The sequence below is a fragment of the Lactuca serriola genome, chromosome 9 (genome assembly GCF_051521515.1).
Source record: "Lactuca serriola cultivar US96UC23 chromosome 9, Lser_US96UC23_V15, whole genome shotgun sequence".
Lineage (NCBI taxonomy): Eukaryota > Viridiplantae > Streptophyta > Magnoliopsida > Asterales > Asteraceae > Lactuca > Lactuca serriola.
This window is the reverse complement of record NC_136416.1, coordinates 11,644,809-11,657,500: the sequence shown is the minus strand read 5'-3', so window position 1 is coordinate 11,657,500 and position 12,692 is coordinate 11,644,809.

The window sequence follows — 12,692 nt, the reverse complement described above, 5'->3', positions numbered from 1 at the left end:
TTCCGGTATAGACATGGACTCCGCGGAGCTTAATGGAATCCACTGTAACTCTGCGGAATGACAAAATGGTAAATAAATGAGGAAATTTTTAAAAAAAACCTCAAGATCCTTTCTGTGGAGCTACAGTAGATTCCGTGGAGGTAGCTCCGAGGAATGGATCTTCAGAAAAAAAAAAATCACCTCCAATGATTTTTTTTATGTAAAGATCTCTAATTAAAAGACCAATTTTTTTTTCATCTCACATTCATTCTAAACATTGTCAAGAAAAAGTCATACTATTATAATCTTTTCTTGAAAATAATTAGTTGGGGAATGAATTTAAACCCCGAAGAATCGATTTGAAAAAAAAAAAATCTAAAGATCCATTCCTCAGAGCTACCTCCGCGGAATGAGTTCATTCCTCGGAGGTAGCTCCGCGAAATGGATCTTGAGTTTTTTTTTTTTTTTTTTTTTTTTTAAATTCCCTCATTTATTTACGATTTTGCCATTCAGCAGAGCTATAGTGGATTCCGCGGAGGTAGCTCCGCGGAATCCATGTCTATACCCAGAAATTCAATTTTTTGTGTCTATATTTAGGAATTCAACCCCAAATAATGTCTATACCCGCTATTTTCCCATTTTTCTATTGTTTTCAAATTATATATTTAAAAAGAAAAATATTTTGAATCTTATATATGTATCATTATAATTATACTATTGAATTTGTGCTAACTAAGCCACTAAACTTTGTTTAAGTTGCAAGAAGTGAATGACCACTTTGAATAAACAATAACAAGTTCATGAGTACCCCCTAGTTGTATAATTTTTTTTCCCAATCAAACTCAATCTTCTTTCATAGTTCATTACTACTTATATGATATTTATGATTAGACTAAGATAATTATGGAAGTAGGGTTTAAAATTGATTTTATGAAATTAATCATTGTTTAAGGGTATAATTGCCAACAATATGTGACTATTATGTGTTCGCTTAATACTAGAAGTGAAGGAAAGTACTTGTGGGGATAAAGGTGAGTAAATACCAAGAGTACATGTACTTATCACAACTTTTGTAGGTTTATGGAGTATTTTTCCATATCTTAAAACTCTTAAATGTTATGTGATTACTACATGTATCTAGGTGTATTTAGGAAACCTATTTTGGAAGACTATTACATTAGGGGAAACATATGTTTGGATTTATACTTGTTTAACTATCTTAAATGTGCATATCACTTGCGGTGGGTTGAGTTGCATGTTTCCAGGACTTTTTTGAGATTTAATCATGTTTTTGGTATTTGTTACCGCATCTTGGTATGAGTTACCGTATAAGCTAATTAATATGTTTAAGGGGTGGACTTTACAAAACCATTCCATGCATGCATGGTTTCATGTTTGATGGTCACATGTTTTGTAACATCCGGATTCCCAAGTATTTTGTTTTAATCATTTATTTTGAGTTAATAAGAGGGACTCGAAGAGTTGACGCCTAGACTCGTCGAGTAGGATCGCGATTCGCTGACTGGATTAATGAATGGACTCGACGAGTCTGTGCTGGCGATAGAAACCCTAAATCTTTGGGCCTGTGCCCTATTTAAAGGTCCTTATGGCCTTCATTTGCGACCACTACACCCCTGAGAAACCCTAGAGAGCAGAGAGAAAGCTTGTAGAGCAAGAGGAAGGCTAATTCATCATTCTTTGGTGTGTTTTAGCAAAGGGAAGGAAGGATTTCGAGCTAGGATGACATGTGGGACTCAAATCTTCCATCATTTTGTTCAGAGCTGCTGTGGGAGGTAAGGATTCATGTCTATCTTCATTTGAGTAATAGATTTCATGAATCTAAGGTTTCTTCTCTTCACTTTTGGTAAGAAATCTAGTGTGTGTGATGTCCCCTTGTGACAATATTATCAGATCTGGACCTTGAGAGGTCCAGAGAGTCCCTATTCCTCAGCTTTATGCAATCCTTTATGAGTTTTGGGGCCTAGGTTATCATATAAAGGGTTATTTTGGCATATAGAGATGATAGTGTGATGCATGGGCCTAAAGTTCGAACCTTTACGTGACTTTTGTGTGCTAGAAGGTTTGATCTACTAGTTGGAGAAGCAGATCTGAACTCATAAGGTCATTTGAGTGTTGTCATGGAAGGAACTCGCCGAGTCCATAGGGGGACTCGACGAGTCGAGTCGGGTTGCCCCGCGATTCATGACGAGTGATAACCCGTCAAGTGGAAGGTTCGCTTGACGAGTCGAGTGAGGTTTAGATAGACCCAGAGGACACGCTTGGACTCGCCGATTCACCTATGTGCACTCGAAGAGTCTGGTCAAAGTTGACCGTTGACTTTTGTTGACTTTTAGGGTTTACTCAATGTTTGGACTTTTAAGCCATTGGAGGGTAAAATGGTCTTTTACGCTTCTGAGAGAACTTAGAGAGGGTTTAGTCTAGCCTTGAGAGTTGTATTGATTAGAGTGATTGTTCCATGTGATTAGGCGGAGGCTAGACCAATATTACCGAGTTTGAGATTTACCGAGTTACCCGAGGTGAGTCTTCTCACTATACTTTACCTAGAGCGGTAATTAGAGTATGTGACAGAGTATGTTGTATGCTAATATATGATGTGATATCTATGTGATTCCGTGCTATGTGTGATTCAGAGTTTACAGAGTTAGGACCGAAAGGTTCACAGAGTTAGGGTCATAGGGTCCACAGAGTTATAGGACCGGAGGGTCCCACTGAGACACTTTGACCAAGAGGGTCATACAGAGTTATAGCCTCGAGTGGCTAATATGTATTGTATGTGGTATTTTGGGGAACTCACTAAGCATTTATGCTTACAGTGTTATGTGTTTCAGGTACTAGTGACGATAACGGGAAGGCACCGACATGATACGTACACATAGACCGAGGATTTTATTTGTGATTTTGGGATATGTTTTATTTGATGACAATTGTTGAACATGAGATTGAGAATGTTTAAATGATAATTATGTTGTTTGAAAAATGAAAAATTGTTTTGAAAATTTATGTCGTTACATGTTTCCAAAATGTTGGGATTTGTTTCCCGGCCTCTAAATGGATTTTAAGTTTGATGATACTACGTTGTTTATGTCATTATTACCATTTTCACCCTTGCTATGAAAAGGGCCCTTCTTAAGAGTAGATACTTGGTTTTGGAAACTTAGAAGCATTTGCATTGCATTTCTTTGTGACAAATTCTTATTTTAGTTTTAAAATGCTTACAATAATACACTTCTTATTCCCCAAAAATATAATACATGTTTCTCAAGGTTTTGAAATTATTTTTATGGGTTTGACTTTTGGATTGAATTATTGTCATTATCTGGTTCCTTTAGAAGTTTGACTCCAAATTTATTTACTAAGCTTCGAGATCCTAACGTTGCTATTTTGACATGTTTTTAGAGTAGAATATTGAGAAGGTTGGTAGTTGAAGATTGCTTGTATATTTGGAAGGTCACATCCTATGTGGTGGTTAAAACTTAACTCTTGTTTTGACATAAGTTGTACACTATCATATACTTTAATTTCCACGCTTAATTAGTTTAAGTTGAGTTTTGGTACCTAAATTTTGCAACAATGAATTAATATGATTTTTTAAGAATTTCTCATTTTTTTTCTAGCCTATACGAGTTGTATTTATGTGAATGAGCATGTAAATGCACCTAAAAGTTATATGCAATAGGAAAAATGAAAATAAGTAGTATTTTTTTTTTGAAAATTTGAATTTTTTACCCTAACATGTGAATCTTAAACTAAATAAAAATAACTACAACCTAAAACTAAATAAAGTATGCTTATTGTGGACCAATTTGTGGTGGAGGATGTATGCTAATTTCTTGATGGAGGAGATCATGCAATGCATGTTCTTGTATCATAATGGGCTTTGTTGTGGGCATTATGGACTATTTTGTAGTCATAAAACTCATGATGTAACTCTAAGTAGTTGTTGTCAATGGTTTCGACATCGAAATGAAGTAGGGTGTAGTCATTGTACAAAGTCTCATAGTTGGAACGGAACCAACCTAACTCACTTATGAATGTGGTATGATAGGGAAGGTGTTGGTAAGAACAGGATGTGTTGTATATTAATTGTGTCATACCTTTTCGTATCATATCATTTTCTCATCAAACTTTTCCCTTTGCATCATATTGTGACATGTTTTAATAATTCAAACATGTTATTATCAAAAATATGTTGGTGATTTTATATCATTAATATTATTTAAGTGTAATGGGGTTAATTTGTTGATCATTGTCACTTCAACAGTTATCGAACAAATTAGTATGGTGCGGAGTGCACATTTGTTTGATTTTGTCATTGTTGAAAGTATGCTGCTATTTAGGGGCGAAGCCCCTGAACTGACGGGGGTCCGGGGGCAATGCCCCTGGGAGCGGGGTCCAAGGGGCGGCAGCCCCTGGCGGGGTCCAAGGGGCAGAGCCCCTGGCTGGGGTCGCGAATTTTTTTTATATTAGTTATGTTACTATATAAAAAATGTCTTAGAAATCCGTATTTTGATAAAAAAAACACCCGGTTTTGTGATCCATTTATAGATCCGGTTTTATGGTAGTTTATGACAGGTAATATGGCCGTTTTTGGATAGGAAGTTATTTTATATATAACTACCATATGGCAGGTTTAAGACAAAAAGTTAGTTTTCTGTTATATGATCAATTTCAGATTCTCTTTTGGGTACAGATTCATAACATCTTCTTCATTCTATATTCTAGAAAAATAGTGAGTTTCATCTGATTAGAGATTTTGAGTGTATCCTCGAAATGCTTTAATCTGAAAGTGTTTCACAACTCTCACTAATCCAAGTATATCTATACCCCAAATTTCTAACAAAGATTAAAGCATTTCTGTGATCATGACAAGTGGTGATTTTGTGAAGGAAATGACTAGTAATTTTGAAAAAGTGAATAAGTTTGAAGGACAAGATTTTCGTAGATGGCAGAAGAAGATGAAGTTTCTCCTTACCACTCTGAAAGTGGTGTATGTTCTGAGTACACTGTACACCCATGTCAGTCTTACCAGAATCTGTTGAAGATGAACCTTTGGAGGCAACAAGAAGAAGATCAAAGTGGGAAAATGATGATTACATATGTCGTGGTCATATTCTCAATGGTATGTCTGACTCTCTTTTTGATATCTATCAAAATTTCGAATCTGCAAAAGAACTATGAGATTCTCTTGAATCCAAGTATATGGCTGAAGATGCTTCTAGCAAGAAGTTTCTTGTCGGTAACTTTATGGGTTACAAGATGATTGACTCCAGGCCTATTATGGAACAATACCATGAAATGTTAAGGATCCTGGGACAGTTTACTCAACACAATCTGAAAATGGATGAAACCATTGTTGTGGCTATGATCACTGACAAACTGCCCCCTTCCTGGAAGAATTTTAAACACAATCTGAAACATAACAAAGAGGAATTGACTTTGACTCAACTTGGAAGCCATTTACGGATTGAAGAGTCCTTAAGGACTCAAGAACTTGATAACAATCCCAAAGGCAAGAACCAAGTTGGTTCCTCTTCTGTGAACATGGTGGATGGAGAAGGATCAAAGAATCAAAAGAAGTCTAATGGAAAAAGGAAGTTTAAAGGAAAGGATGACAAGTCTTCCAACAAGAAGGCTAAAGTGGTGTGTTGGAATTGTAACAAACCGGGTCACTTCAAGAAAGATTGTCGTTTGCGTAAAGTGAACAAGGATGGTGTAGGACCAAGTGGATCCAAGGATCCAGAAAAAGCAACAAGGTCAGAATTCTGTTTTCATACATAATTTGAAGTATATTCAGAATTATATTTCTGTGATTTCTGAAGCATTTTATGTGCAGGATGATAATGTTGCATGGTGGGTTGATTCGGGAGCAACAATTCATGTTTGCAAAGATCGATATTGGTTTAAGGACTTTCAACCAATTGATGATGGATCTGTTGTGAAAATGAGAAATGTTGCAACTGAACCAATCAAGGGCATAGGATATGTTTTACTTACTTTTACTTCTGGGAAATGTTTGTGTTTGAACAATGTTTTATATGTTCCAGGGATTCGCAAGAATCTCCTGTCTGAAATTGTATTAAATAATTGTGGTTACAGACAAGTGTTAGAAAGTGAAAAGTATATGTTGTCAAGACATGGTTCTTTTATGGGATTTGGCTATATATGTAATGGAATGATTAGGCTTAATATTAATTATCCTTCTAGTGACAATTCTGTTTGCATGGTTTCTAGTAGTACTAGCAATAATTTTCATAAATCTGAATTATGGCATGCTAGACTATGACACATTCATTACAAGAGATTAAAAGACATGTCTAAAATGAGTTTAATTCCTGCTTTTGATATGCAAAATAATGAAAAATGTAAAACATGCATGCTAACTAAAATCACTAGACAACCTTTCAAAGACGTTGTTAGGGAAAGCAAGGTGTTGAATCTTATACATAGTGATTTATGTGATTTCCATGCAACACCTTCCCTTGGATACAAGAAGTATGTTGTTACTTTTATTGATGATGCATCTAGATATTGTTTTATCTATTTGCTACATTCTAAGGATGAAGCACTTGATAAATTTAAAATTTATAAACAACAAGTTGAGCTTCATAAAAATGAATTAATAAAAGTATTGCGTACTGATAGAGGTGGTGAGTATTATGATCCACTTTATTTTGAATCAACTGGAATAATACATCAAACCACAGCTCCATATACACCACAACAAAATGGTGTAGCTGAAAGGAAGAATAGGACTTTGAAAGAAATGGTTAATTCCATGTTGTCGTATTCTGGTTTAAGTGAAGGATTTTGGGTTGAGGCAATGTTAACTGCATGTTACATCTTGAATAGAACTCCAAATAAAAGGAGTAAGAATACTCCTTATGAACTTTGGTGTAAAAAGGTACCAAATTTGAGTTATCTCAAAGTTTGGGGTTATAGAGCAGTTGTAAGGCTCACTGAACCCAAAAGGAAAATGTTGGGTGAGAGAGGTATAGATTGTATCTTTATTGGATATGTTGAGCAGTCCAAAGCATATAGATTCTATGTTTTAGAATCTAATGACTCTGTGTCTATAAACACAGTGATAGAGTCAAGAGATGCTATTTTTGATGAAGAAAAATTCACATCTATACCTAGACCAAGGGACATGATTCATCAATCTTCCAGCAAGAGTGCTACTCAAGCTGAAGATGTTTCTGGTGGTGCAAGTTCTGTACCCGAACCTAGGAAAAGCACCAGAGCTAGAAAAGCTAAGTCTTTTGGATCTGATTTTCAACTATATTTAGTTGAAGGAACAAGGAATGAGACTATTTCTCAACATCAATATTGTTTTAATATTGAAGAGTATAAAGCCAGATTGGTTATCCAAGGCTTTAGACAAAAGGAAGGCATTGATTTCTTTGATACTTATGCTCCTGTTGCCAGAATTTCTACTATTAGATTATTATTATTAACTCTTGCAGCTATACATAATCTTGTGATTCACCAAATGGATGTGAAAACTGCATTCTTGAATGGTGACTTGGATGAGGACATATACATGAAACAACCTGAAGGGTTTGTGATGCCTGGAAATGAACACAAAGTGTGCAAGTTGAAGAAATCATTATATGGTTTGAAACAAGCACCAAAACAATGGTATCAAAAGTTTGATGATGTTGTCTTGTCTAATGGTTTTGCATTAAACCAAGCTGACAAGTGTGTATATATCAAATTTGATACTTCTGGAAAAGGAGTCATGATTTGATTATATGTAGATGATATGTTGATTTTTGGTGTTGATTTAGAAGAAGTTGATAAAACCAAGAAATTCCTATCATCTAGTTTTGATATGAAAGACATGGGGGAGGCTGAAGTAATTCTTGGTATAAGAATTAGAAAAGGAAACAATGGGATTTCAATTCCTCAATCTCATTATATTGAGAAGATATTGAAAAAGTTTAACTTTGAGAATTGTTCTCCTATTAGCACTCCTATAGATCCTAGTCTTAAGCTTCTACCTAATAAAGGATCTCATGTGTCTCAACTAGAATACTCAAGGGCTATTGGTTGTCTAATGTATGCCATGATTAGTACTAGGCCTGATATAGCATATGTTGTGGGAAGGCTTAGTAGATATACTAGTAATCCTAGTTCACATCATTGGCAAGTCGTGAGTAGAATATTCAAGTACTTAAAAGGGACCATGAATTATGGTTTAACTTATAGTGGATATCCTTCTGTTTTGGAAGGTTATTCTGATGCCAACTGGATTAACAACTTAGAGGATCACTCCTCTACTAGTGGTTGGGTGTTTCTTCTTGGAGGAGGTGCTATTTCTTGGGCATCCAAGAAACAGACTTGTATTACTAACTCAACCGTGGAATGTGAGTTTGTTGCATTGTCTGCTGCTGGTAAAGAAGCTGAGTGGCTAAGGAATTTGATTTATGAAATTCCACTCTGGCCAAAACCGATATCTACCATTTCTATCAGGTGTGATAGTGCTGCAACCTTGGCTAAGGCTTATAGTCAGGTGTATAATGGGAAGTCTAGACATTTAGGTGTTAGACATAGCATGATTCGTGAACTCATCATGACTGGTGTGATATCTGTGGAGTTTGTGAGAACTCAGATGTACTTAGCCGATCATTTAACCAAAGGTTTAGCTAGAGATCTTGTACACAAGGCGGCTGTAGGGATGGGTTTAAAGTCCACCTAAAATCTTTGATATTAAGATACCCAATTCCCATCTAATACAATATTAGATGTTGAATTCAATGTAGAAAGCTTGATATTTGAAGGTTGGAACACATTGTTATCATCATCCCAAGGTATGTATTCAGTACTGCAAGTTAAGGAGGTTGAAATTTAATTTCTTAATAGTTCTTTGAAAAATTGCATATGCAGGTGCAAGAACAAAAGAACTACCTATATAAGCATGAAGTTTAGTTGCTTCAAGAAGTTGGGACTTGGTTTTGATATGCTTATTGAAGGATGGGACACAAGCTAGTAAAATATAGTGTCAAGTTAGAATTTTGAGAATGAAAACTGTTGTGTATATTATCTTCATGTATTCACTTCGAATAGAAAGGGTTCAATCCTAAGTGACACCCTGATATTCGAATATTTGGAATGAATACTATACTAATGTGAAATTCAATCGTCATGATATTTCATTTATGCATCAGTTTGTTGTTGTTATGATTTTATTTTAAGTTAATCAAGATTACACTTAAATGGGGGAGGTTTTTGGTGATTTTATATCACTAATATTATTTAAGTGTAATGGGGTTAATTTGTTGATCTTTGTCACTTTAACAATTATCGAACAAATTAGTATGGTGCGGAGTGCACATTTGTTTGATTTTGTCATTGTTGAAAGTATGCTGCTATTTAGGGGCGGAGCCCCTGAACTGACGGGGGTCCAGGGGCAGCGCCCCTGGGAGCGGGGTCCAAGGGGCAGAGCCCTTAGCTGGTAGTTTATGACACCCGGTTTTGTGATCCATTTATAGACCCGGTTTTATGGTAGTTTATGACAGGTAATATGGCCGTTTTTGGACAGGAAGTTATTTTATATATAACTACCATATGGCAGTTTTAAGACAAAAAGTTAGTTTTCTGTTATATGATCAATGTCGGATTCTCTTTTGGGTACAGATTCATAACATCTTCTTCATTATGTATTCTAGAAAAATAGTGAGTTTCATCCGATTAGAGATTTTGAGTGTACCCTCGAAATGCTTTAATCTGAAAGTGTTTCACAACTCTCACTGATCCAAGTATATCTATACCCTGAATTTCTAACAAAATATGTTTTACGATTGAACATGTTAGACATTTAACTCTTTCATTTTCATCCTTGTGTCTTTACTAATGTTATTCCAAGCACTTTATAAAGTCTTCACAGAGTATGCAACATTTTGCTTGGAAGCTTTTTTAGATAAAGTGTTGGGGGGTTTTCCTTGTTGAATTAGCTTTGATCACGAAAAATTGTTGAACTTATTACAACAATAATAGGAAAACTCATAAACAAAATAAGGTATTCCAAACTACTTAACTACAAAAATGATACATAAATTATTTTTATATTCATAGAGACTGGAACTTATGTGTTTTCAACCCGATAAGGAGGAAACTAAAGTGTTGGTGTGAATGTCATTGACTTCCACCTCATCTATGCTTCACTTTGTTGGTACTTCTAGTAGGGCATTTTGTTTTAAATGTTCGAATGAAATGACATCTATTTTGTTGAGGGTGTTAGTGTGTTTATTTTTGGTTCAAGAGATTTGTTGTATTATGAATATTTTGAAACCTTCTGCCAACCACTTGACTACATTTAATTATTGTTGAATATGTGGCTCTTTAGCTTCATAGATTCCTATTATTTGATCGCCTACTCATATGGGTCTCTAAATGTTGTAAGTAGGCTTGACAATCAGGTTGGGCTCGGGTTGGCGGGTTAGAAAACATAAACCCAAGTCAACCGATATCATATACGGGTTGGCAGATTGACGGGTCACGGGTTAGTGGGTTGGAAACTTCAACCTAACCCACCCTATATAACTCGTTTAAGTATATGGGTTCGCGGGTTCACAAGTTATTGGGTCGAACCCAACCCATATAACCCGTTTAATAAATAAGCAACACATTCTAAAAAATGAGGTTTTCTCAACATAAAGTCTTAAAACGATTAAAGTAATTAACATAGAAAAAGAGGTTTTCAACATAAGTTCATAAAGTCATTAACATCTAAATAAAATTGAAAAATGAAAACAGTCATACAAAGTGGATGTGTTCTTCGTCGTGACTCGTGAACTTTTAAAAATGACACGTGTTTTTCTTTTTTTATTAGGCCATCGCAAACGCAGACTAATCACATACGAATACGGAATGAATACAATGATACGAAATATTACGAATACAGAAAGAAATCAGAATTCACTAATATTTAAATATATCTATTTTTTATAAATGATATATATATATATATATATATACACACACACACACACACACCGCAAACCTAAACAACTAACCCAACCCAATCCATGAAATAAACGGGTTGGCAGGTCAAAAATCTCAACTCAAACTGGTATACTTTTGGGTTGGGTTAGTTACATGTTAGGTCGAGAATTGTAACCCCTATTTGTAAGATGTGCTACGCCCATTTCTTTTGCCAATCATAGTCCTACAAGTATGACTTGGTACTTGGTTTCATTATTTGACGTGATAAAGTTTAATTGGAGGACATATATGATTTTGGATGCTTCTAAACTTGTGAGGACCGATCCAAATCCATATCCTTATTTGTTGGATACCCTGTCGATATTCGATGTCATGTTAACCTATCTCGATTGCCCATTTTGCCAAACCCCCAAATTTCTATGATTTTAATAGCATTTGTTTTATAGGTATGTATGTGTGTACTTCGATGTGGTGAGCTTGGAAGTGTCACCATAATCGTCTTGCTACATATATTAGGGTCGTAATTAAAATTTCTAGGTCTTGGTAATTTAGCTCAGCCACTTGTAGGGATATATTAATGAAGTAGACCCGAGGCTGTTACTTTTTCCTTTCGACTACAAGGGCAACATTGATGGATTTAGTGATGCTTCTAGATATAAAGATATGGTTTCTCTTAGATCTAGGCTTGCTAATGGGAGGCTTAGTAAGCTTTCCTTTAGTGCTACAAGTTCTTTTTCTGCCTTTGTGGTTCATCAAAAGTATGCCTTCTTTATGTACCCCCTCGGTGCTTGGAAGATATGAAAGGATTTTTTATCTGTTGATTTGGCGATAAAACGACAAAGTGCGGTTGATTTGCCGGTAAGGTCTACATGTATTTTAATCCAGTTGGGCATGACGTTTCTTTCCAATCTTTGATTTTCGTCGGGCTTCGTTGAATTTCATTTTCAGTGATAAAGTATCCCATAAATTTCCCTTTGATTCTAAATGTGCACTTGGCTGGTTTAAGCTTCATTTGGATGTTTTGCAGTATTAACAATGTTTCTTCTGTATCCTTGTCCTGAAGAAGGGTAGATTCATCCAGACTTATGATTACCATGTCATCAACATTGACCTTGATGTTTTGCCTGATTTGATTCTTAAAAACCTTATTTACCAACCGTTCATATGTTTCTCTGACATTTTTGAGACCAAAATACATTTTTAGATAGCAAAACATGGTCGATGTAGAATTCAATCTATTTCTTCGTCTTTATTTTTTATTTAGATTTGATGATATCTCTTATATGCATCTCCAAAGCATATCCACAAGTGTAAGTTCTCTACTTTTTGGTCCATTTCTAATAAAGAGTACGAGTCTTTGGGCCATACTTTGTTTAAGTCGGTGGAGTCGATGCACATGCATAGGGATCCATCAAAATTCTATTGCTAGTAGATCATCATCACCAATAGAGAAGGGCGATTTTCCTCCAAGTCAAACCCAAAGAGTTTGAGTTTCAAAGATCTATTTAGATCTTTTGCATACTCGTCTTATACATGATCATAGGGATGGACATTGATACCGACCAGAGTAAGGTCATATGGTTTTGGATTCAAAACTTGAGAGGGAGCTGTTGATATTTCGAGACGATGACCCGATTTTTCCCTCTTTGCCGCATCTACTTTTAGTGTGCGACTCTCTTTCAAAAAAAAATACTTTTAGCGTGTGACTAAGCACCCAAAACTTGTAAACGGGTATTAGTATAATTTTA